Raw genomic sequence first — 23,543 nt, 5'->3', positions numbered from 1 at the left:
CCTTGAGAATGTTTTACCATAAGACCCCAAGCTAAAAACACTCTATCATAAATAAAAAAAAATGAAAGGGTAATAAAAAAGACATTTTAAAGTAATGAATTATTTTTAAAAGGTAAAATTAATCAAATGGGTCATTTTTTTACCTTTAAACTGCTTTCCAGTGCTGTCTTAAATATATATTATGAAGAATTTGCCTCAAAGTATTCACTATTCTCGCTAGGCAATCAAAGATTTATAGTGTAAGAAATGTTAGAGATTAGGGGTGCCAGACTCACTTGAGGTTGGGGGCCACATAGTCGAAAAAACAAAACTCACAGGGGCTGGACTGGTAGGTGAGAGAGAGAGGGAGAAAAGGAGCGAGGTAAGTGAGAGGGGGGAATGAGAGAATATAATATAAAAGAGAAAGAGAATGAAAAAAAGAGGGAAAGATAGAAAATGAAAGTGTAAAGACCAGAACGGAGACAGGACCCACTTGCGTTGCGTTTTTCACAAGTTTTATTGGAAGAAAGAGGAAGGGTTGCACCGACGTTCCGGTGCTTGCTGGACGCAGGTCGCTCTGAACGCGGAAGTGGATCTTCCGCGACGAGCGATGGCGGTGTCGGTAACGGGAAAAAAAGGGGTCAGTAGCTGGGACAGAGAGCAAAAACGTGGTCGGGGTCCGAAGCGAGTCGGAAGCCAGGAAAGGAGAGTAGACGCGGTCTGGGACAAAAAAGTTGAAAGCCGGGACGGGAGAGCAGACGTGGTCAGGATCAAAAACGGTTCGAAGCCGTGAGACAGACAGGAGCAAAAAGCAGGTGGGAGTCAGGGTTGAAAAAGGCTTGCCTAGTGTTAAATTGAGGTTCGCAGACGGACTGACAAAAGGGAACAGATGAGTGTGGGTTTAAATAGGGACAGACAGCCAATCAGAGTCCGAGGCAGTTGACGCCAAAGGAGCGGGCACAGGTGATGCATATCGGTAATCATGACTGAAAGAAACAGAGAGATAGAGAGGGAGATAAATAGGAATACAGCATAGAAATAAAGACAGAAGGAGAGAAAAATAGACAACAAGAGAGAAGAAAAAGAATAGAAGCAGAGAGAAGAAATAAAAAATGAAAGAATAACAGAAAGAGAGAGATGAAATAAAGAGAAAAAACAGATGAAGAGAGAAGAAGAAATACAGCTCCCGCTGCTTTGTGAGTGGCGCCTGGCTTTGGCGACATCCAGTGAACATTTTTCAAACTGCAAGTCATTTTTTTAGAGCCGGTGTTATGCCGAGAAATGCATACCTGCCGAGAATTGCATCCCCTTTCGCGGGAGCGCGCACACGTCACTCCCGCTACTGTAACCACTTTTACCTCGTTTTATCTCAAATTGCATCCGCTGTCGCGGGAGCGCACACACGTCACTCCCGCTACTATAACCACTTTTACCTCGTTTTATCTCACTTTGATATCACTTTTCGGGAATGTAATGGCGAACATATATCCAAGACCACTTCGTCTTGCATTTGTTGGGAATGCCATTCCGTCTTGTATTTGTTGTGAATGTAATCGAACGGTAATGCACAACGTATATAAACCACTTTTGAGCAGGTAACGTGTTTATTTTGCCTTTTTCTACTCAAATCGCTCGTTTTTTTTTTTTTTTTTTTTTTTTTTTTGAACAAATTTATTGACACTAATAACAGAAAACAATCATGACAATCTCAACAGCAATTAAGCACATTCACAATATTATATTCCAATATGACGTTTTTAACAGCAAACACAAAGTGAGGTTTGAATAACCCTTCTCGAAAATCTTATTAGCAATCAAGCATATTCACAATTTCATTATATAACATCTTTGTTAGTGTCAATAGATCCGTCCAGGCCAAAGTCGATTGTCCTCGGTCTGAACAAATCTACCGACACCGACAGCAGCAAAACAAACACGACAATCTCAACAGCCATCAACAATTTCAGAGTTATTTTCTTTTAACAGTAGTTAACCAGCGTGTAAAAAGCAATACTATTGTGCAAGGGCATAGCTCTGCCATCCCACCCTCCCAAGCAGCATTCCTCCAGTCCTCTGTGTGGGTCCTAATCGCTCGTATTTAAACTGTTATGCACTCTACCACAAAGCCTATTATGCTGAAACGAACTGTCAAATCATCAACAGATAAACGGGAGACAAACGTGTTTTATTTCTTCTCATCGTCAAACGAAGACGCAACACGTCGATAATTGTATTTTGCATTTGACTTGATCATCATGTGCCTAATATTGTCACAGCAACGGTGTCATTTTTTTCTAGTACAAATGATCCAACCCTTGGTCAACGAAAAGCGATAAAAATGATAAAACAAAAACGACTGATATGAGTTAAGTGTGTATACAGGTCCATTCATACACTTTGGCGTCATTTTGAAGTTTTTTTTATTTTATTTTTAATTTGAATCCAATATTGATTGAAACAAGCAAACTTGCGAGGCGTTTAAAGACGAACTATAGGATAGGAAATCTAAGTGATTAGTATAAAAACTACTAAGACTAATAAAACAGAAACTACCTATATTGAAACAATTGGATCTTTCTCACATTTCGATTTAATAAACACTTATAAATAATTGTTGTTTTTTTTCTACACGTGACGCGAGCTGAGAAGTGGAGAGGGGAGGATGAGGAAGAGTAGGAGGGGAAGGATGAAGAGATGCGAAGAACCTGCCGCCGCATTGACGAGGAGCTAGCGGGCGGGTTCAGTTGCTTCAGCCGGTTTGGGAAGGTTCTGGTTCCGAGGACGTCCCCAAGTTTACCATGGCGCCGCGGAGCTGACTCGAGGTAAGGAAGAACACGTCGCTCTGGCATCGCCGTGACGACATCGGCGAGTTTGTGACATTGATGCAGGGTGGGGGTCCGGTTCTGACTCCCCCCCCCCACAACCGCCCCTCAACATCGAGCTGGATGATACTGCAATTATGCTAGCATTTATTTTCCCTTTTCTTGCTGCTCTGCGCAAATTCGGAGTGTTCGAAAGTCCAAGTGGATTTAAACGGGCCAGGCCGTGTTCTCGTGACGTCATCACAGCCCGTTTGTGTCATTGCAGAGGCGAGTTGCGTTCACGTCCAAGGTGACAGTGTGAAAGATGGACAGGCAGGGCGAGTCGGAACCGGAAGTAAGTTCGGATCGGCTTACATCATAGCTAGCATAAAGTCAGTCCGGGGGGGTGCACACACACACACACACACACACACACACACACACACACACACTATACAGTACTTTTACTCGACCTTGAACTTATGTAGAAGTGAGACGTCGTGGATGAGTAGAAAAGTGCTCGTCTTGAGATTTAAATTAGGGTATTACTGTGTCCGAGTTTACCCGGACAGAGCAAAATCAAGTGCAGCTTATTCTGTTGGGCGCATTAATGAAAAAGTAATTAGTTACTTCATGCAAAAAGTAATTGCATTATGTCCCAGATTACTAGATAGATAGATAGATACTTTATTCATCCCCGCAGGGAAATTCAAATTTCGAGCAGCATCCCTGAGCTGAGAACAATACAATAATAAAGCATAAAGAATACAATATACAAATACCCAGTGTGACGTGCAAATGCCCACTGTAGCGTGTTTTATAGAATATCTAAATAGTGCTACACAGAATACATATTGCAATAAAATTCTGTAATATGCAATGTAGGTGGTGTGGTTTAATGTGGGCTTTTACTCTGCCGGGTAGAGTTAAAGAGCCTCATGGCATGAGGAAGAAAAGATCTCTTCAGTCTGTCCGTAGTACAAGACAGTGACAGCAGTCTGTCGCTGAAACTGCTCTTCTGTCTGGAGATAATGCTGTGTAGTGGATGCGATGGATTGTCCATGATTGACCGCAGCTTTTCCAGTGCCCGTCTCTCAGCTACTGTTGTTAGGCTGTCCAGCTCTCTGCCCACAACAGAGCTCGCTTTCCTCGCCAGTTTATTGAGACGAGAGGCATCCTTCTTCTTGACGCTGCCTCCCCAACATGCTGTCGCAGAGAAGAGGGCGCTTGCCACAACTGTCTCATAGAATATTTTCAGGAGCTACAAACACCTAAAAGTAGCGCGTTACTCTGACTAAGTTACCCTAAATACTCGCATTGAGCATAAAAATAACCACTTATAAAAAGAAATAGAAGAAAGCTTGGAGTGATCTTGTCAATCAAGTCATCCTGAGAGCTCGCGGACATTTAGCTGAGACACTCCATATCTATTTTGTCTATGGGCTTCAAACCACTGGAATATGTCCCTCTGTTGCTGAGTGTTGTCCAATACGTTCTTTTTTTCACAGGCATGGTGTATTGGGAGGTAAAGCGCTCGTCTTGGGATCAAGGGATCTCAGTTCGAATCCCGGCTTGTCCGTGTTACATGTCGAAGTGTCCTTTGGTAAGACACTGAACCCCAAATACCCCCAATAAGCAGGTTGGCGCCTTGCATGGCTGCACGGCCGCTATTGGTGTGTGAGTGTGGGTAAATGGGTAAACGTGAAGCACATTGTAAAGCGCTTTGGGAAGTCTTCATTGACTTGAAAAACACTATATAAATGCAGATCATTTCATTTAAAAAATTCTGTGCTTACGTTTGCACTAGTGATTTTGTTGTTCCTGGATTAGCCTCACTCCCTTCCCTCAAACTGCCTACTGGAGACACACAACCAAATATGCTCACATGAACTGACCCCCCTGATTTCAGTATTTTATTTCATAGTAGCACAGAGACAGGACCAACTTGTGTTGCGTTTCTCACAAGTTTTATTGGAAGAAAGGGAAAGGGTTGCGCCCACGATGCGGAGATCGCTGGGCGCAGGAAGCAGGTCGCTCTGAGCGCGGAAGTGGATCTTCCATAGCGAGCAATGGCGGTGTCAGGTACGGAAAAACGGGTCAGTAGCAGGGACAGAGAGCAAAAATGTGGTCGGGGTCAGAAGCGACTCGGAAGCCAGGAAAGGAGAGTAGACGTGGTCTGGGACAAAAAAGTCGAAAGCCGGGACGGGAGAGCAGACGTGGTCAGGATCAAAAACGGGTCGAAGCCGGGGGACAGACACGAGCAAAAACAGGACAGGTGGGAGTCAGGGTCAAAAAAAGGCTCGCCTAGTGTTAACTGAGGTTCCCAGACGGACTGACAACCGGGGACTGACAGGACTGGGTTCAAATACTAACAGGGAGCCAATCAGAACCCGCGGTGGTTGGCGCCAAATGAGCGGGCACAGCTGAGTCACATCAGTAATCATGAAATCTAAAGAATCGAAAGAGTTGAAGCTTTCCAATGATGTTGAAACGGGTCATTTTTTGCTATTATCCATTCATGTATCGAGTATTTTTTATTCTTCATCTTTTCCTCTGTTATTTTTTGTCTCGTAAGCGCCGGGGTCACCACATGTTGGCAAAGACAATCCGTGTCTCGCCGCATGTTCAATTTCCACGATTCCGATCGGGTATTTGGATGAAGACAAAAAAAGGTAAAGGGAGACGTTCAGTTGAGGACTTGTATTAAGAAGGTGCAAAATGAAAGTAAACCGAATACTCTGGGATTGTAGCATAAAAACGCCTGACCACTGTTTTCATAGAAAAGGGGCGTGGATTGACAAAATGGTGGATAAAATTGAACAAAGTTGGGATTTTCCAGGCAAAGGTGGGAGGGATAGCTTCACAGGAAACCTTTGTTCGGATGGGATCTGACTGGATATGTCACGGTTGCCATGGCTCATTAACAGATTGGCTTCCCTTCTGTTTAAGCTCAGTGCTCTCACTCACCCTTTTTCAGTCCGTCAACGATCCTCTGCTCCGCAGGACGTGGGTTCTGACTCGGTCCTGCTTTCCTGTTGGTATTTCCAGTCCGGTATTGTTCCCGTTTATTGTTGTCCTGTTTAATATCGATTTCCAGTTTCGCTCCCGTCTATTTTAGTACCGTTTACTATTCTCTCAGGTATTCGTTCCCATCTTGTTTGTCCTGTTTATTTTCGATATTCTGTTTCATTATCTATCCTGTCTGTCTGTCCCGTCTTGCCCGGTACCGACCCCATCCGTCCGTTATCAACTCGGACAATTGGAATCAATCTCGTCGGTCTCTGGCTTCCTGTCTTTTCACGCCAGACCGCTTGTCTAACGTGCATGACTTCCCATTTCCCGTAAAATAAAAGGCTTGTGTGAGAACTTCGCTCGTTTGGGTCCTGATCCTGTTCTGGTTCTTGACAGGATAAGGTATGGCAGATTCTTTTTTTTTTTTTAACTTTTTATTTCTCACACCAATTTTGACAGAGGTTTGATTCCTCCATCATACATCAACACAAAATATATACATTTGACACACTCATAAATAACAGAAGAAACAACAAAGAAGAAAAAAATACTATTAATAGAAAGGAAGAATAAATGTTCATACAATACATCCATACAAAAAGAAATATATATATATATATATATATATATACATATATATACACATAAATATATATATATATATATATATATATATATATACATATATATAAAATAATAAATCAAAATATACACCCAAAAAAAAAAAAAAACACATAATAAATAGGGGGAGGTGTTTAGACATCAAGTAAAATTTGTGTGATAGGCTTCCATCTTTTCTCAAATTGGTCAAGTTTCAGTTGAAGTTTTGCAGTGATTTTTTCCATAATGTACATTTGCTTTAATTTGTCTCTCCATTGTTTTATGTCAGGAGGTTGTGGTTTCAGCCAGGACACTGTGATCATTTTCTTTGCTACCAGAAGCATTACCCTTAGTATATATTTCTGTTGACCAGATAGTAATTCTTCTGGCAAAATTCCTATTACGTAAGCCTTTGGGTCCAACCGCAACTCCCAGCCCGTGATTAATTTTATTTCTCTCTGGATACTTCTCCAAAAATTTAATATTACAGGGCAATTCCAGAAAATATGCGTAAAGTCACCGACCCCCCCACAGTTACGCCAGCATAGATTTGAGGTATTTTTATATTTTGAAGTGATAGAGGGTGTATAGAAGAATCACATTTTTACTTTCCATTCAAACTCCCTCCATGTCGGGCTGTTGGTTATTTTGTGTCCCTCTTTCAATGTTTTTTCCCATTCGTTGTCTTTTATCGCTACATTAGTTTCTTGTTCCCATTTTTCCTTAACTGCCATGTCCTCATTACTGAGATCCATTCTCAGGGCTTTATATAGTTTTGATATAACCCCCTTTATTGATTGTCCTTTTGTATACGATATTAATAATTCCTCTACCTTAGTTGGCTCCTTACATATTTTCCCCCATTCCTCGTGTTTCTGGAGGTAATGCCTTAGTTGCAAATATTTGTAAAAATCATTTCTGGGTAGGTCAAACTCTTGTTGGAGTTGTTCGAATGATTTCATTGCCTGTGCTTCCAATACTTGGGTAATCAACATCAGTCCTTTTTGGGCCCATTTTTGAAACCCTACCTCCATACCCCCAGGTTTAAAGTCTGGATTTTTCGCTATTTTGGTAGCCCTATTCACAGATCTTGATATTTTTAATTTTTTTTGTATTGTTGACCAAGTTTTAATAGTTCCCTTAATCCATTCATTCTGGATTTTTAATTTCTTCCACCTCGTGACTGATATGTATGGTAACGATTCCACCAGCATATTTGGACAAGATCGTTGCTCCATGTCCACCCATATCGCATCTTTGTCTGTAGTAATCCACAAGATGAGTGCTTTAATTTGAGCTGCCCAATAGTAATATTTAATATTGGGTAGGTCTAGGCCCCCCTTTTCTTTAGGAGCTAACAGGGTTTTGTATTTTATTCTAGGTTTCTTGTTTTGCCAAAGGAATTTTGCTATTAACTTATTTAACATTTTAAATGTGGATGCCGGGATCAGAATTGGAAGGGATTGAAACAGAAATAATAGTCTTGGTAATATGTTCATTCTGATTGTTTCTATCCTGCCGATAAGACTTAAGGGCAAAATTTCCCATTTTTCCAAATCTTTCCTTATTTCTTTTATCAACATTCCATAATTTGCATCAAACAGCTGTGTGGAATGTGGTGTAATGGTCACCCCCAAATATTTAAACCCTTTATTTGTCCATTTAAAATCAAACCTTTCAATCACATCTGTTGGACATTTTCCCGATATCATCATTGCTATTGATTTGCTCTCATTATTTGAATACCCAGCTACTTCTCCATATATTTTAAGGCTCTCCAACAGTGGTGGTATTGATAACGAAGGTTCCTTCAGCATTACCAACAGGTCGTCTGCAAACAATGATATTTTATGTTCTGTTCCTCCTTCATCCAATATCCCCCTTATTTGCTCATTTTGTCTAATTGATTCTGCGAGTGGTTCTATGCTTATTGCAAACAAGAGTGGGCTTAAGCAATCCCCTTGCCGGACTCCTCTTTTGATTTCAAAGAAATCTGAACAGTGACCATTTACTCGAAGACGAGATTTCGGATTTTTATAGATAATTTTCACCCATTCAACAAATATTGGAGGGAAGCCAAAAGCTATAAGTGATTGATGTAAGAAGCTCCATTTCACCCTATCGAAAGCTTTTTGTGCATCCAAGCTCAGTAACATCGAGGGTTGGGTCTTAGATTTTGTGCTCGTAATTATGTTTAGTATCCTCCTAATATTGTTTGCACCCTGCCTTCCCGGAATAAACCCTGTTTGATCATTTCTAATTAATTTCGCTATAAATTTCTGCATTCTTTTTGCCAGTATGCTTGTAAGAATTTTTAGATCATTACAAAGTAAACTAACTGGTCTATAGCTTTCACACAATATTGGGTCTTTTCCTTCTTTGTGCAGGACTGTTATGATGGCTTCCGACCATGATTTGGGGGGATCTCCTTTTGTTAGAGCATAGTTAAATACTTTCTGCAGTACTGGTGTTAATTCTTCCTTAAAGCTTTTGTAGAACACCCCCGGGAATCCATCCGTTCCTGGTGATTTATTTATTTTTAAGTTATTTATTGTATCTTGTATTTCCTGTTTTGTAATGGGGCGAATAATTTCTAATGTATCCCCCCCTGTTAGTGTTGGTAAATGTAGTTTTCCTAAAAAGTTTTGTGCCGTGTAGTTATCTAAGTCATTTTCTGAGTCCTTGTATAATTCTTTATAATAATCTGCAAATGCTTCTGCTATACCTTTGGGTTTTACTAAACATTGTTTAGAGATAGGATGTTTTATTTGTGATATAATTCTATCTGTTTGGGCCTTTTTAAGTTGGAAGGCTAGCAGTCGACTGGCTCTATTGCCCATTTCATAGTATCTCTGGTTCACAAAGCGCAGAGCCCCTTCTGCTTTATTTGTCAAAAGTTCATCTAATTTGCTTCTGGTTGTTTTTAATACCTGTAATCTGGATTCATTTGGTGTTTTTTTATGTTCTTCTTCTAGTTCCTTAATCTTATCCTCCAATTCCTTCTGATTCTTTAAGCGTATTCGTTTCAGCCGGGACGATATTTCTATTAATTTCCCCCTTATTACAGCTTTCCCTCCTTCCCATAGTATTGATGGAGAAACCTCATTGTTGTCATTGATTTGGAAATATTCTTTTATACACCGTTTTATTTCCTGTACTACGTTTTTATCTGAGAGGAGAGATACATTCATCCTCCAATACCTAAAATGGGGTTCATTGTCTAAACTTAATTTCAAAGTAATTGGAGAATGGTCACTTATAGTAATATTCTCTATACCACACTCTACTACTGTATGCATATGTTGTCTTGAAATGTAAAAGTAATCAATTCTCGAGTAGCTGCCATGCGGGTTTGAATAGAAAGTATAGTCTTTAGTTTGGGGATTCTTCTCTCTCCATGGATCTATCAATCCCAATTCTTTAGTTATGTTATTTAACATCCTCGACGTCTTTGTATTTGTTCCATGTACTGAAGGATACTTGTCCACTTTGCAATTCTGTACAGTGTTAAAGTCACCTCCTATAAGTAACATTCCCTTCGCACAGTTGGTTATTACTTTAGCTAATACTTGAAAAAAAGTCCCCTTTTCCTCAACTGGTGCATAAACATTCATTATTGATATTTCCCAACCGGCCATTGACCCTATAATCATTATATATCGCCCCAGATTGTCCTTCACTTCTTTTTCGACTTTAAACGCCACCCCTTTTCCAAGTAAAATTGCTACTCCCCTCCTTTTACCATAGGATGCGTAGAACACCTGGTTCACCCATTCTCTTTTTAGCTTCTTATGTTCAATCTCGGTCAAATGTGTCTCTTGTAATAAGGCTATTGAGCTCTGCAATGTCTTGAGTTGATTCAATATCTTTTTCCTCTTGATGGGGTGGTTTAGCCCATGTACATTATATGAAACAATATTTAGATTGCTCATGCTTTGTATTGAGTCTCACTGATTTTTGAAGCATACAGAAACACTACATTAATTACTAACACCTCCATTGACAAAACAAACCAAATTACTAACAAACATATTGACAAGCACACATAATTTCCCACCAAAAAGAAAAAAAACACACCCAAAAAACAAAAACCCATGTCTTCCAAGAGTCCAATTGGAGAGTTGTGGCTACCCTCCTGGAAATATGCACTCAGTGCGTGAACAACTTTTGTACCGTCGTCCATAGTTATAACTAACTAAATATTTTAAAGTAGCTCTATGCCAATATATATACATACATTGTTTTAATTTAAAGATAACAATTTTACTTGGTATTTTACTTACTTCTAACTTATTGAATTTATAATAGAAAGGGCATATATGGTCCTTACTCTTTCTCCCCAAATCCAAATATGGCTTCGTTTTGCTCCATAGGAGCTTGTAAGTCACCTTCTATGATGGGGGTGTTCCCTTGTCTTCCTCTCGATTCCGGTCACTGTGGTCCAAATGTTCTTTGACAACATCTTTTGCAGTGTCTCCGTGTTGTCCTCTTCCACTTCGATCCCCATTTCTTTTAGCAATGTTGCTGCCTCCATCAGTGTAGAGAATGTTCTTATTCCTGAGTCCAAAAACATCTTCAGCTGGGCGGGATATGGTGATTGTGCCTTTACGTTCTTTTCCTTTAACTTTTTGATCACGTCCCTTACTTGTTTCCTCTTTTTTTGGATTTCTGTGGTGTAATCTTGGTTGAAGTAAACGGTCTTGCCTTCGTACGTTGTCTTCTGCTTCCATGCTTCTTTCATTACGGATTCTTTCACTATGTAGTCGGTGAAACGTACGATAATTGCCCGTGGCAGTGCTTTACCTAGAAACTTGTTCCCCAGTGAGCGGTGTGCCCTCTCAATGCGCACATCCATATGTTCGGTTGTCGGAATGTTCGATTTAATAAAGTTTGTTATGAAGCCGATTGTGTCTTTTCTCTCGGCACCCTCGGGAATCCCATGTATCCTAATGTTGTTCCGTCGTGATCTCGACTCCAAGTCCTCACACTTTGTTGCTAGTTTGGTGGTTTGTTGGAGCAAGGAGACCGTTAATTGCTCTAGTTTTGACGTTCGCTCTTCCGTGTTAGCATGTAGCTCCTCCATGCTTTCCACCCTCCGCTCCAGCAACACAGTGCGCTCCAGAAGTTCTTCGATGCTCTTTTCCAGTCTTGTCATCGTAATCTTGCTCTCCTTTGCTGCTTCAGTGTGTTCTTGCCGTAATTTACGGATTTCGTGGAGGATGGCCGAGTCACGTCCCTCGTCGATCGACGCCATTCCTTCTGCTCCCTCGATCTTTTTCTCCTTAGCGCCCTTTTCCTCGACAAGTTTCCCCTTCTTGACCATGTTTTGTTGAATAATTTGTCTTTAATATGAGTCACAATTCATACCTTTTCTGTCTTTCTCCAAGTAAGTATTACATTACTCTTTAGTGATTTTTGTCAGAGCTACTTTCCTTGCTGCCGTCTACCTCATTGCGCCACCGGAAGTCCCCCGTAAGTCGGTATGGCAGATTCAAGGCCAGACTTCAACAACAACAAAACAATCGAGAACAATCTGAATTTACAACCTAAGCAATACAAAAATGTTCATAGGTTTAAACTAATCTACAGTTGTTCTGGTCACAGTTTATTGCAAGGGTCTTAGTCGAACGCATGTCTGTTCTCTTACTGTTATTGGTGTATTGTCTCCATCTGTCAGACAGACCCAAACGCGAGACACAAGGGATGCACGCTAACCCCACTCGGGGGATGTTTATTTAAACGGCAAACAAAAAGGTTTTACTGGCGAGAAGAGGGTATGGAACCGGGATAGCAGAGGAGTCGTTTTTGTGAGGGCGGAGCTTGGGGTGGTGGGAATCTTGAAACAATGAGACTTGGGAATACATTTAATACGGTTGGAGTTGCAGGTCTTGGGACAAGGAGGGGAAACTTGGGAGGGATATTAGCATTAAAGGAAACTTAAGAGGGAGACTTGGGAATCCCTTTAAGAAGAGGGGTGGAGTGGCAGGTCTTGGAGTGGAGAAACTGGAACGTGGAGGGAATTTCTTGTGGTGTGTTTTGGGCAAGTACACTCCTCTCCAGGCCACCATATGTTTTTACCTGATCTTGAACTGGGGACATTTCGTGTGTAGGCGAATGTGCTTATCACTGCACTATGGAGACCTTTTTTGTGTACAAATATTTTATAGTGTCTGTTGGAGAATAGGTTGATGTTTTTTGCTTGAAGGTGCTTAAATAAAGCCTCAATCAATCCATCACTCCATCCATCCATCATTCAATCCAATCCATCCATCAATTCATCAATCCATCAAGCCTTTGATCCATCCATCATTCCATCAATTAATCAATTCATCATTAGATCCATCCATCCATCCATCCATGCATCCATCCATCAATCCATCCATCAAATTATCATTCAATCAATTAATCAATGCATCATTCAATTAATCCATCATCCATCCATCCATCATCCATCCATCCATCCATCCATCCATCCATCATTCCATCAATTAATCAATTCATCATTAGATCCATCCATCCATCCATCCATCCATCCATCCATCAACCCATCATTTCATCAATTCCCTCTCTCCCTCCACCCATCCATTATCCATCAATCAATCATAAAGTCCATTTATAACAACTAAATGAATAATGTGAGGATCCACGTGACGACGTGATGATAAAATACTGTAAAATACTGTAAATGTCATGCAATCGTGATTCCATTTCAGGGACACGTTTGAACAATTTGACGCTGAAATTTTGAAATTGAGGTGAGCGCAAGTGCACAGCATGTGCAGATGGGGGCAGGCCTTTCAAAGGCTTTCGGGTCTTAACAGGAAATTTGAGCCCCGCGTGTCGAATGTCGCTCGCTTGACGTCTTCCCCCTTTGCAAAAGCAGGGATGACCGCGTCGTATTTGTTTTCTTTTGCGTCAGAGTTTCGTTTGAAAACGCGTTCCACTCAAGTTTATTTGTGACGCCCTTAACCCTATTACTTCGTTAGTTTGTTACTTTGTTTTTTTGTAACTTTGTCACCTTGCTCATTGCAGTTTCCAGTTTCAGCCATCTCTAGTTTTAACTATGTTTTAACTATGTTTTTTGTTTCTAGATTCTTGTTTAGGCATTTTGTTATCTGCTTTGTACTCACTCCTTTGTTTGCTACAGTGGCTTGCGAAACTATTGGTCCCCTTGAACTTTGGGACCTTTTGCCACATTTCAGTCTTCTAAGATAAAGATATAAAACTGTCATTTCTTGTGAAGCATCAACAATAAGTGGGACACAATCATGAAGTGGAACACACTTTATTGGATATTTTAAACTTTTTTAACAAATAAAAAACTACAAAGTGGGTGAGTAAAATGATTCATCCCCATTGAGTTAATACTTTGTAGCGCCACCTTTTGCTGCGATGACAGCTGCAAGTCGCTCTGGGAAGGTCTCTATCCGTTTTGCACATCGAGAAACAGATATTTTTGCCCATTCCTCCTTGCAAAACAGCTGGAGCTCAGTGAGGTTGGATAGAACAGCAGTTTTCAGTTCTTTCCACAGATTTTCAATGGGATTGAGGTCTGGACTTTGACTTGGCCATTCTAACACCTTGATACGTTTTTTGGTGAACCATTCCATTGTAGCTTTTGCTTTATGTCTCGGATCATTGTCTTGTTGGAGGTCTTTTGCGGACTCCATCAGGTTTTCTTCCAGAATGGTGCTGTATTTGGCTCCATCCATCTTCCCATCAATTTGAACCATCTTTCCTGTCCCTGCTGAAGAACAGCATGATGCTGCCACTACTATGTTTGACTTTGGGGATGGTGTGTTCAGGGTGATGAGCTGTGCTGCTTTTACGCCAAACATAACGTCTCGCATTGTTGCCGAAAACTTCGATTTTGGTCTCATCTGTGTCGTGATTGCCTAAGTGAAGTCACCTGGGGCAATCGTTTGGCACTTCCTGATTGGCTGATGTTCTCCACTTAAGCGGTCTGCGTCCAGAGATGGACGTCCGGGTATACTCTTTGTATCCCTGAGTGTTTCTCCAGACTACAAGGTACCCACGACTCCTCTTGCCTGATTCATGCCTGCCTTCCGTTTTTGACCTGTTTCCGTTCCACGTTTTGCGACCTACTCTCCCGCCCCGGCCATCGACTTACCTGCTCAGCTGTACCGTCCGTCCACCCGTCACGGAGCTGCCATTCCACCCGAAGAGGCTGACGACCGACAAGCGCCGACGTCCCAAGCCAGCTCCAACAACTCTTTCAAATAAAAGCACTTCTGAAACCAACGCTATTGGATCCGAGAGTCCGTTCTGGTTCATGACAATTTGACCTGAGCACCTTCTTCTACATGTTTGATGTGTCTCCGAGGTGGCTTGTGGCAAACTTTAAACGACACTTTTTATGGATATCTTTAAGAAATGGCTTCCATCTTTCCACTCTTCCATAAAGGCCAGTTTTGTGCAGTATACGAGTGATTGTTATCCTATGGACAGATTTTCCCTCCTCAGCTGTAGACCTCTGCAGTTCATCCAGAGTGATCATGGCTCTTGGCTGCATCTCTGATCAGTTTTGTCCTTGTATGAGCTGAAAGTTTAGGGGGACAGCCCGATCTTGGTAGATTTGAAGTGGTCTGATACTCCTTCAATTTCAATGATTTTGCTTACACAGTGCTCCTTGGCATGTTTAAAGCTTGGGACATCTTTTTGTATCCAAATCCAGCGTTAAACTTATCCACGACAGTATCTCGGACCTGCCTGGTGTGTTCCTCGTTCTTCATGATGCTCTCTGTGCTTTAAACAGACTTCTGAGACTATCACAGTGCAGTTGCAGGTTTTGGTAGTATTCCTGTCGTAGTATTTCTGTATTTTTGTTGTGATATAGTATTGTTGTTGTGGTATTTTTGTAGTATTGCTGTAAAGGTATTATTGAAGTATTTCCAAAGTGTAATTTTTGTTGTATTTTGTAGTATTTCCGTTCTAGTATTTTTGTAGTATTTCTGGCGTAATCATTCTGTCGTAGCTCTTTTTCTTGTTGGGGTATTTTTTTGAGTATTTCTATAGTGTTTGTTTCTTTTCAAAATAAACACAAAATAATCAATTTGCCGTTATATATACATACTGCTTTCATATTTTGACCAAACCGCGTGTTGCCCTCAGGCTGCATTTAAAGATAAAGTTTTATCCATTAATCGTCCAGATGAGGGCGCTAGAGTCTACTGGACTTGTGGCGTTCATAAACAGATTGAGACAAGACGACTTCAAGTTGCGGCTAATAAAAAACTAAATAATTAATTTTTCATTTGCAACCTTTTGAGGCAAAATAAGGTGCGTTCGATTGTATTTTAATTGCACTGTATACCATTATTTGAAAATGAATTTATAATTTGATTATTCTGCAGTTTGGGCACAAAAACAATTCAATGTAACTATCTAATTTCGTCATTTTGTATTTTATTTGTGTACGTTTCTGAAGTCAATGCAGTGGGTTATTTTAGATTGCATTTTTCGCGGTGCATTATTTTTTTTAAATGGTTTGGTTTCACTTTTGCCAGAAGAGGGCAGTGTTGCAAAAAAGGATAGGCGAGCTTGTACTGTAGTATAAACCACTGTATTATAAACCCTTACACCTGTTGGCTTTGTTTTATATATATATATATATATATATATATTATATAGCACTGAATTCCAACCACTAGACCACACGTTGTATCGATGACACAGGAAAAGGCAGTCGATTTTATCTCATTATCCAACCATTTTTCGTCACAGTACCAGAGACGAATGTTAAATGTTTTTTTCAACATTTTGTGTTGGCGATGGCTAGGCTAGATTGTTGTTCTGCCCAGAAAGCCTGTAGAATTAAATACCGGGGCTTTAAATAGACTACTTGTGCTTAATGAAGTACTCATTTTTTCATCAAGTACTTTTGGACTTTGACTCAAGTCATTATTTGGATGACTACTTTTGACTTCTACTTATTCTTTTGAAGTAACAGTACTAGAGTAAAACTTTTAGCTACTCTGCCCATACCCCCCTAGACCCAGGGTCTCACAAAATTCTACGGGTAAAGTTCCTTAACCCTCCTTATCGCACCGCCGCCATTTTCTCAAAAAACCTCTGAGAGAGGAAACATTTCTAAACCAAAAGCGACGAAAAAATCCCGGCAGCAGCAAGAAGGTCGCCCCATGTGGAGAAAACGATTTTGCCGCCGGCCACGTTCTAAATGGAGCCCGCCTCAAAGTCGGGGTCAAATCGAGAGCCCGAGACAAAACGTATTTTCTTGCTTCTAGCTGCTGCCTGTAGTTCTTAGTTTTGATCTTTTAAATATATAAATTGTATGTCAGGTCACATTTTGGTAGTAGGCGGATTTGACACCTTGGCCTTTTCGCGGTCGATGATGGGATTTGTCGCTTTATATCGCGTGAACTCAACTCAAAGAGGCATTTTGTGTTATTTAGAGTAACCTAGTGGTAAAAAAAACAGGTCAATGGCGGAGGAGCAAAAACAGAAACGGGTCCGGAAAAGAGGTCTGCAACAAGGATCAAGCAGGGAACAGGGCAAAAAACAGGTCGATGGCCGGGGCGGAGGAGCAAAAACAGAAACGGGTCCAGAAAAGAGGTCGGCAGCAGGTATGAGGCAGGAAACAGGGCAGGATAGTGTCGGAGAGTACAAAAGCTTGCCTAGCTGGGAGCATAGGTTCGCAGACGGTCTGACGGGTTCTTTTCGGAAGACGGGAGTTTGAAAAGAGTCCAACAGCCAATCAGGTGCCCCGAATCAGTAATCATGACAAATCTGGTCCAAGCTTTGCAGTGGCTCCAGTACATTACAGAGAGGTCAAGAGGAGACACAACCAAGTTGTGCAGCTACTTTTGTAGAAAATCAAAATATATTAAGGAATGTACTGTAAATGCTTATTATTTTTCTAAAAAGTAGTGTCATTTGATTAAATGTTTCAGCGTAACTGAAAAGGAATAGGTGTCACGACCAGAACAGAAGTAGGACCCAGATGCATAACGTTAATCACTTGTTTATTGAAATATAGACGAAAGGCAGCGCCAACGATCCGGTGCTCGCTGGACGTGGGAAGCAAGCCGCTCATGGCATCGGAGCGTGTTCCGAATGCGGAAGTGGATCTTCCGGAGCGCGAGATCGTAGCGTAGTTGGACGGAAAAATTGGTCGTTAGCCAGGACGGGAGATCAGAATATGGTCGGGGTCCAAAAACGGGTCGTAGCAGTAGACAAACAGGGAAATCAGGAACTGACGAGTTGAAAACGGGTGTCAAAACGGGACAGATGGAGTCAGAGTCAAAAATTGTGCATAGAGAGGTTCGCTGAGAGTTTGCCCTGACTTGGCCTCGCCCATTTGGCACCAGCCGCGGCTCGTTGCCTGATTGGCTTACCTCCTATTTAAAATCAGTGCTCTCATTCATCAATGAATATCTGCACAAGCAAGACTTGTATTTTGACTGTCCGGTATCCTGCTCGTATATCCAGTATCTGGTATCGATCCCACCTGTCTCCTCCTGTCCGGTATCTTGCTCCAGTCTTCAGTATCTGGTATCGATCCCGCCGGTCTCATCCTGTCCAGTGGTTTGCTCCAGTCCCCAGTATCTGGTATCGATCCCGCCGGTCTCATCCTGTCCGGTATCTTGCTTCAGTATCCGTTATTAAACCCGTCTGTCCCGTCCTGTCCAGTATCTTACTCGGGTATCCAGTATTCTATATCGATCCCGTTTCTCTCGTCCTATCTTGTATCTTGCTCCAGTCCTCAGTATCTGGTATCGATCCCGCCGGTCTCGTCCTGTCCGGTATTTTGCTCCAGTCCCCAGTATCTGGTATCGATCCCGCTGGTCTCATCCTGTCCGGTATCTTGCTTCAGCATCCGGTATTAATCCCGTCTGTCCCGTCCTGTCCAGTATCTAACTCGGGTATCCAGTATTCTATATCGATCCCGCTTGTCTAGTCCTGTCCGGTATCTTGCTCCAGTCTCCAGTATCTGGTATCGATCCCGTCGATCTCGTCCTGTCCGGTATTGTGCTGCACTCTTCAGTATCCGGCATCAATCCCGTTTATCTCGTCCAGTCTGGTATGGTGCTCCAGTCTCCAGTGTCCGGTATCAATCTTATCTGTCTCGTCCTGTCTGGTATTTTGCTCCAGTCTCCAGTATCTGGTATCGATCCCGTCGGTCTCGTACTGTCTGGTATCTTGCTCCAGTCTTCAGTATCCGGTATCGATCTCGTTTGTCTCGTCCTGTCTGGTATCTTGCTCTAGCATCCGGTATCGATCCTGTCCGTCCTGTCTGGTATCTTGCTCCAGTATCCTTTATCGGTCCCGTCTGTCCCATCCTGCCCGGCATCTTGCTCCTGCATCCATCCCGTCTGTTCTGTCCTGTCCGGTATCTACTCGTGTGTCCTGTATCGATCCCGTCTGTCCTGACTTCTCCGTCTCACTTCTTCTGCCCAGCGATTGCCGCATCACTGGCGTTTGTGTTCACGCGCATGACTGCCCCATTCCCGTAAAATAAAGCTTGTGTGAAAACGTTACGCGTCTGGGTCCTCCGTCTGTTCGGGCTCTGACAAAATATTTGCTTCGAATTCTATCTTTGCTAATTTTCCGATTCCCCGGTCACTTTTTGAAGAGGGAGAGAGGAGACACGACCAAGTTGTGTTACTACTTCTATAGACAATCAAAATCTATTCAAATGGGAGAGTTTAATGTTTTTATTTTCTTTTATTTTGAAGGCGTCGTCATTCCTAGAAATACAATATCCTCCAGTTTCTATTTTTGTCTTGTTTTGTAAAGAAACCTGCACAGATGTTGCCCGTCTCTGTTTCTTCCTGAGTTGAAAAGTTTTCAGCTCTATTGTTGAACTAGCGCCAAAGATTGACGCCTGAGGGCGAGCTACAGCCGTATAACCCATCTGTTACTATTTTTTCTAAAGATGGCGGTTGACGCCTAGTTTCCATTTTCCGTGTCTCTTATCACCAAATTTGTAAGAAAGGAATGCAAATTGCATGAAATCTGTTGCGACCTAACACGTTTCAAATTATATTTAAACATACTTTTATGCCATATTTTCCTTAAAATTTTCGGCTTTTATTTTGAAGACACTTCATGCTGGAACTTGGCTAGCATAAACAATTTTTTTCTGCCATGAATGTCGAGAAAAATGCTATGCTTTGCTATGCTTTCCTATGCTAATCGACCACTGCCACTCATGTAAAGCATTGTGTAAAATTCTAAAATTTCAATTGTTATGCTGGATAATTGAAACCGTCAGAACTAGAACGGAAACAGGACCCAATTGTGTTACGTTTCTCACAAGTTTTATTGGAGGAGAGAAAAAGGGCTGCGCCCACGATCCGGTAATCGCTGGACGCGTAAGCAGGTCACTCTTGTATGCGGAAGTGGATCTTCCGTAGCGAGCGATGGCGGTGTCAGGGACGGAAAAAACGGGTCGGTAACCCGAACTGGGAGAGCAAGGCGCGGTCAGGGTCGGAAACAGGTCGTAAGCCAGAATGGGAGAATAGACGTAGTCGGGAACAAAAAAGGGGTCGAAGCTGGAGACAGACGGGAGCAAAAAACGGCACAGGTGGGAGTCAGGGTCAAAAAAGGCTTGCCTAGTATACACTGAGGGGAACAGACAGGACTGGGTTCAAATACTGACAGGGAGCCAATCAGATCCCGCATCAGTTGGCGACAAATGAGCAGGAACAGCTGAGTCACATCAGAAATCATGACAGAAACAGAAACTTCAAATCAAGTGTTATGCTATGCTAACCGACCACAGATAATGAATTACTGCATTGCTGTAAAAATCTCCAATTTTAATCTGCATAATTTTTTTTTTCTTTCCCCCAAAACAGAAATCTCAATTTAATTGCTATGCTCTGCTTTGCTAACTGACAACAACTAACAAATTACTGCATTTATGTAAAATATTATACTTATATTTTTATTTTTTCAGGATAATCAATTTGTTTTGAAAGTAGTCTGTGCGGCCCTTTGAGATATTTTTGTGATTTGGGCTATACAAATAAACACGACTTGAATATTCATAAACGAAATTTCTACAGAGATGCTATGCTATGCTATGGTAACCGGTCACAGCTAATCATTTACTGTGTTGCCATAAATTCTCCCCATTTTTTAACATTTTTGAGAATAATTGACAGATATTTTTAATATTTCACACAATTTTAGGACACAAATTTTAACAAAATCAATATGTAGTTACAAAAAATCAGGACCCAATGCGCAGCATTAACCACAAGTTTATTGATAGAAAGAGGAAGGGCAATGCCCCTGATCCAGTGCTCGCTGGACGCGGGAAGCAAGCCGCTCACACAATCGGATCGAGATCCGAATACGGAAGTGGATTTTCCGGAGCAGGAGATGGTGGTGTCAGGGACAGAAAAAACAGGTCGATAGCCGGGGCAGGAGAGCAAACGTGGTCGGGATCAAAAACGGGTCGTAAGCCGGGACGGGAGAGGAGATCAGGAAAAACGGGTGCGAAGACGGGACAGGCAGGAGTCAGGGTCAAAAAGGCTTGTAACAGAGGTTCGCAGACAGACTGACAACTGGAGAGTGAAAGAACTGAGCTTAAGTAGGACGGGGAACCAATCAGGTAGCCAGCAGCAGTTGGCGCCAAACGAGCGGGCACAGGTGAAAGTTATGACAATTTTAATATTTTTATTATGAAATGAGGCAGGATGTAATAGTTTTTCTTCTTCTTACAACAGATGATATAATGATTGTTTCCTAGAAAGTTTCATTTATCTGCTCAAAAATGAATGAGAAAATATTGAACCGTTTTAGAAAACAATTTATTTTGAGGGCAGCACGGCAGCGCAGTGGTCAGCGCGTGTGCGGCACAGTTCTGAGGTCATGAGATCAAACTTCCTGTGTGAAGTTTGCATGTTCTCCCCGTGCTTGCGTGGGTTTCCTCCGGGCACTCCGGTTTCCTCCCACATTCCAAAAACATGCATGTCAGGTTAATTGGCTGGTCCAAATCGTCCCTAGGTGTGAATGAGTGAGCGAATTGTCTGTCCCTGTGTGCCCTGTGACTGGCTGGCAACCGGTTGAAAGTGTCCCCTGCCCACTGCCCGAAGATAGCTGGGATGGGCTCCAGCGCCCCCCGACCCTACTTAGGATAAGTGGTGCAGATAGTGGATGGATGTTTTCAATATGTGCCCTGCGACTGGCTGGCATCCAGTTCTGGGTGTCCCCTGCCCACTGCCAGAAGACTGCTGGGATGGGCTCCAGCACCCCGCGACCCCACTGTGGATAAGCGGTGCAGATAATGGATGGAGGGATTTATTTTAAAATAACTCGTTAATAAAGCATCGAGGGATGATTTCTTTTTCATCTCGGGGGAAAATACTCAAGTCTGCAAATAATCCGATGAGGACGCAGATCACAATCCGATGATTCCGTCTTTGTCGTCTGTCAGCAAGACCTCCCAGTTGCCCCCTTCCCTCAGTTTCCCTTGCTTTCCTTTCAGCACCTCAGCAGATGGACAGTACGCATCCCCCCCCCCCTTTCCTCCCCCCTCCGTCCTTCCGTCTCTCGTTTTCTCAGCAGGGAGGCGCCTTTTGATGGTTTCCCTAGCCTCCCCTCCTCCCGGACTCGCCTTAAGGGAGGGGGGCGTTGGCGGGTGTGGGGGGGAGTTGGGTTCAGGGGGATACGTCCGGCCATTGTTTCTATTGTTTGCGCCCGCAAAGTGGGTTAAGACACGCGGCAGAAGGGATGAAAAAGCCGAAGCCATTGCAGAAATGACCGGATCAACCTTACAAGTTTCGGGGGGGAGGGCGTTCATGATGGAGTGAGACGGGAAGGAGAAGCTTCAATCCAAACGGATTAGCGAGACATGACGAGGATGGGACACATGGCGGCGGTTGATCCTCAACGAGACGCTAAAAAGCAATTACCGCTCTTTATTTTTGTCTGGGAATCAGAGTGCTAAAAACGGAATATCCAGAAAGATTTCCTTGGGCCTTGTTCAATCCAAAACAACAAAAACGCTCACGTTTGATTGACATTCTCTCCTTGTTTTGGGTATTTTATCATCCGCTAAAAACAGCCAATTTTAAAGAAAGATTTCCTTTGGGCTATGTTCAATCCATAAACAACAAAAACACTCAAGTGAGAGAAGCAGCACCGCACTTACTCCTGGTTTTGCTACCACCCCGGCATCTTATTATCTGCTAAAAACAGAGCAATCTTTGAGAAAGAGTTCCTTGGGACTTGTTCAATCCAGAACACAAAAAACACTCAAATTTGATCTACGCATGCAAGAAAAGTGTTACACACAATCCTTGTTTAGCTGCGCTCCCAGCATTTGATTGACAAAGTTTCCATTACTTTCACACATTCAAAAGACTCATTTGATCACAACTCGGGCAGCTGATTTTAAACCCAAAACAGGAAAATCCCAAGCCAGATGAACCTCTCGAGAGTGGTCAGCAGCCAAAAGTTCCACAGTAAAACTGAATAAATGAAACAATTGTATAAATAAAGAATCCAGTGATAAACACGACTGAATGGGCCAAAGATAAAGATACTGTAAGCGAAAGACAGCAAACAGGATGAGGCCCCACGAGAGTGTCAGGACCAGAACGAAGACAGGACCCACTCGCATAACGTTTCTCACAGTTTTATTGGGAAGAAGGGAAAGGATCCGGTGATTGCTGGTCGCAGCGAGGGATGCCGGTGTCGGGAACGGAAAAAACGGGTCAGATAGGAGAGAAAAACGTGATTGAGATCGGAAACAAGTCGAAAGCCAGGAGAGGAGAGTAAACGTGGTCGAGATCAAAACGGATCGTTATTCGGGGCGGGAGAACAGACGTGGTCGAGATCAAAACAGGTCGTCATTCGGGACGGGAGAGCAGACGTGGTCGAGATCAAAACAGATCGTGAGACAAACAGGAGCAAAAAACAGGACAGGTGAAAAGGGCTTGCCGTGTAAAAACAGAGATTCGCAGATGGACCGACCAAAGGGGACTGACAGGACAGAGTTTAAATACTGACAGGGAGCCAATCAGTCAACAAGTTGCAGCTGGTGCCACACAGGAGGGGCCAATTGGGCGCCATGGCAACCGTGATAGAGTAGTAAGCGAGCAAAGGTCCCTCAGTAATCCATGAAAAAATAGATGATGAATAAAGACGCCAAAGAAT

General features: G+C 42.4%; 1 protein-coding gene across 4 annotated transcripts in view; it reads left to right on the top strand.

Annotated features, from left to right (window-relative positions):
• The first annotated feature begins 2,642 nt into the window (after positions 1–2,642).
• nfasca (neurofascin homolog (chicken) a) overlaps positions 2,643–23,543 on the top strand; it is a 123,563-nt gene continuing 102,662 nt past the window's right edge. For all 4 annotated transcript variants that reach the window (XM_088337739.1, XM_088337738.1, XM_088337737.1 and 1 more), the window contains exon 1: positions 2,643–2,801. The gene's annotated coding sequence lies outside the window, so the exon portion shown is untranslated. The remainder of the gene's footprint in view (positions 2,802–23,543) is intronic.

The sequence above is a fragment of the Urocampus carinirostris genome, chromosome 6, assembly GCF_059441175.1.
Source record: "Urocampus carinirostris isolate Australia breed hairy pipefish chromosome 6, RoL_Ucar_1.0, whole genome shotgun sequence".
In the NCBI taxonomy this organism is placed as follows: domain Eukaryota; kingdom Metazoa; phylum Chordata; class Actinopteri; order Syngnathiformes; family Syngnathidae; genus Urocampus; species Urocampus carinirostris.
This window is presented reverse-complemented; position numbering and strand designations above follow the sequence as displayed.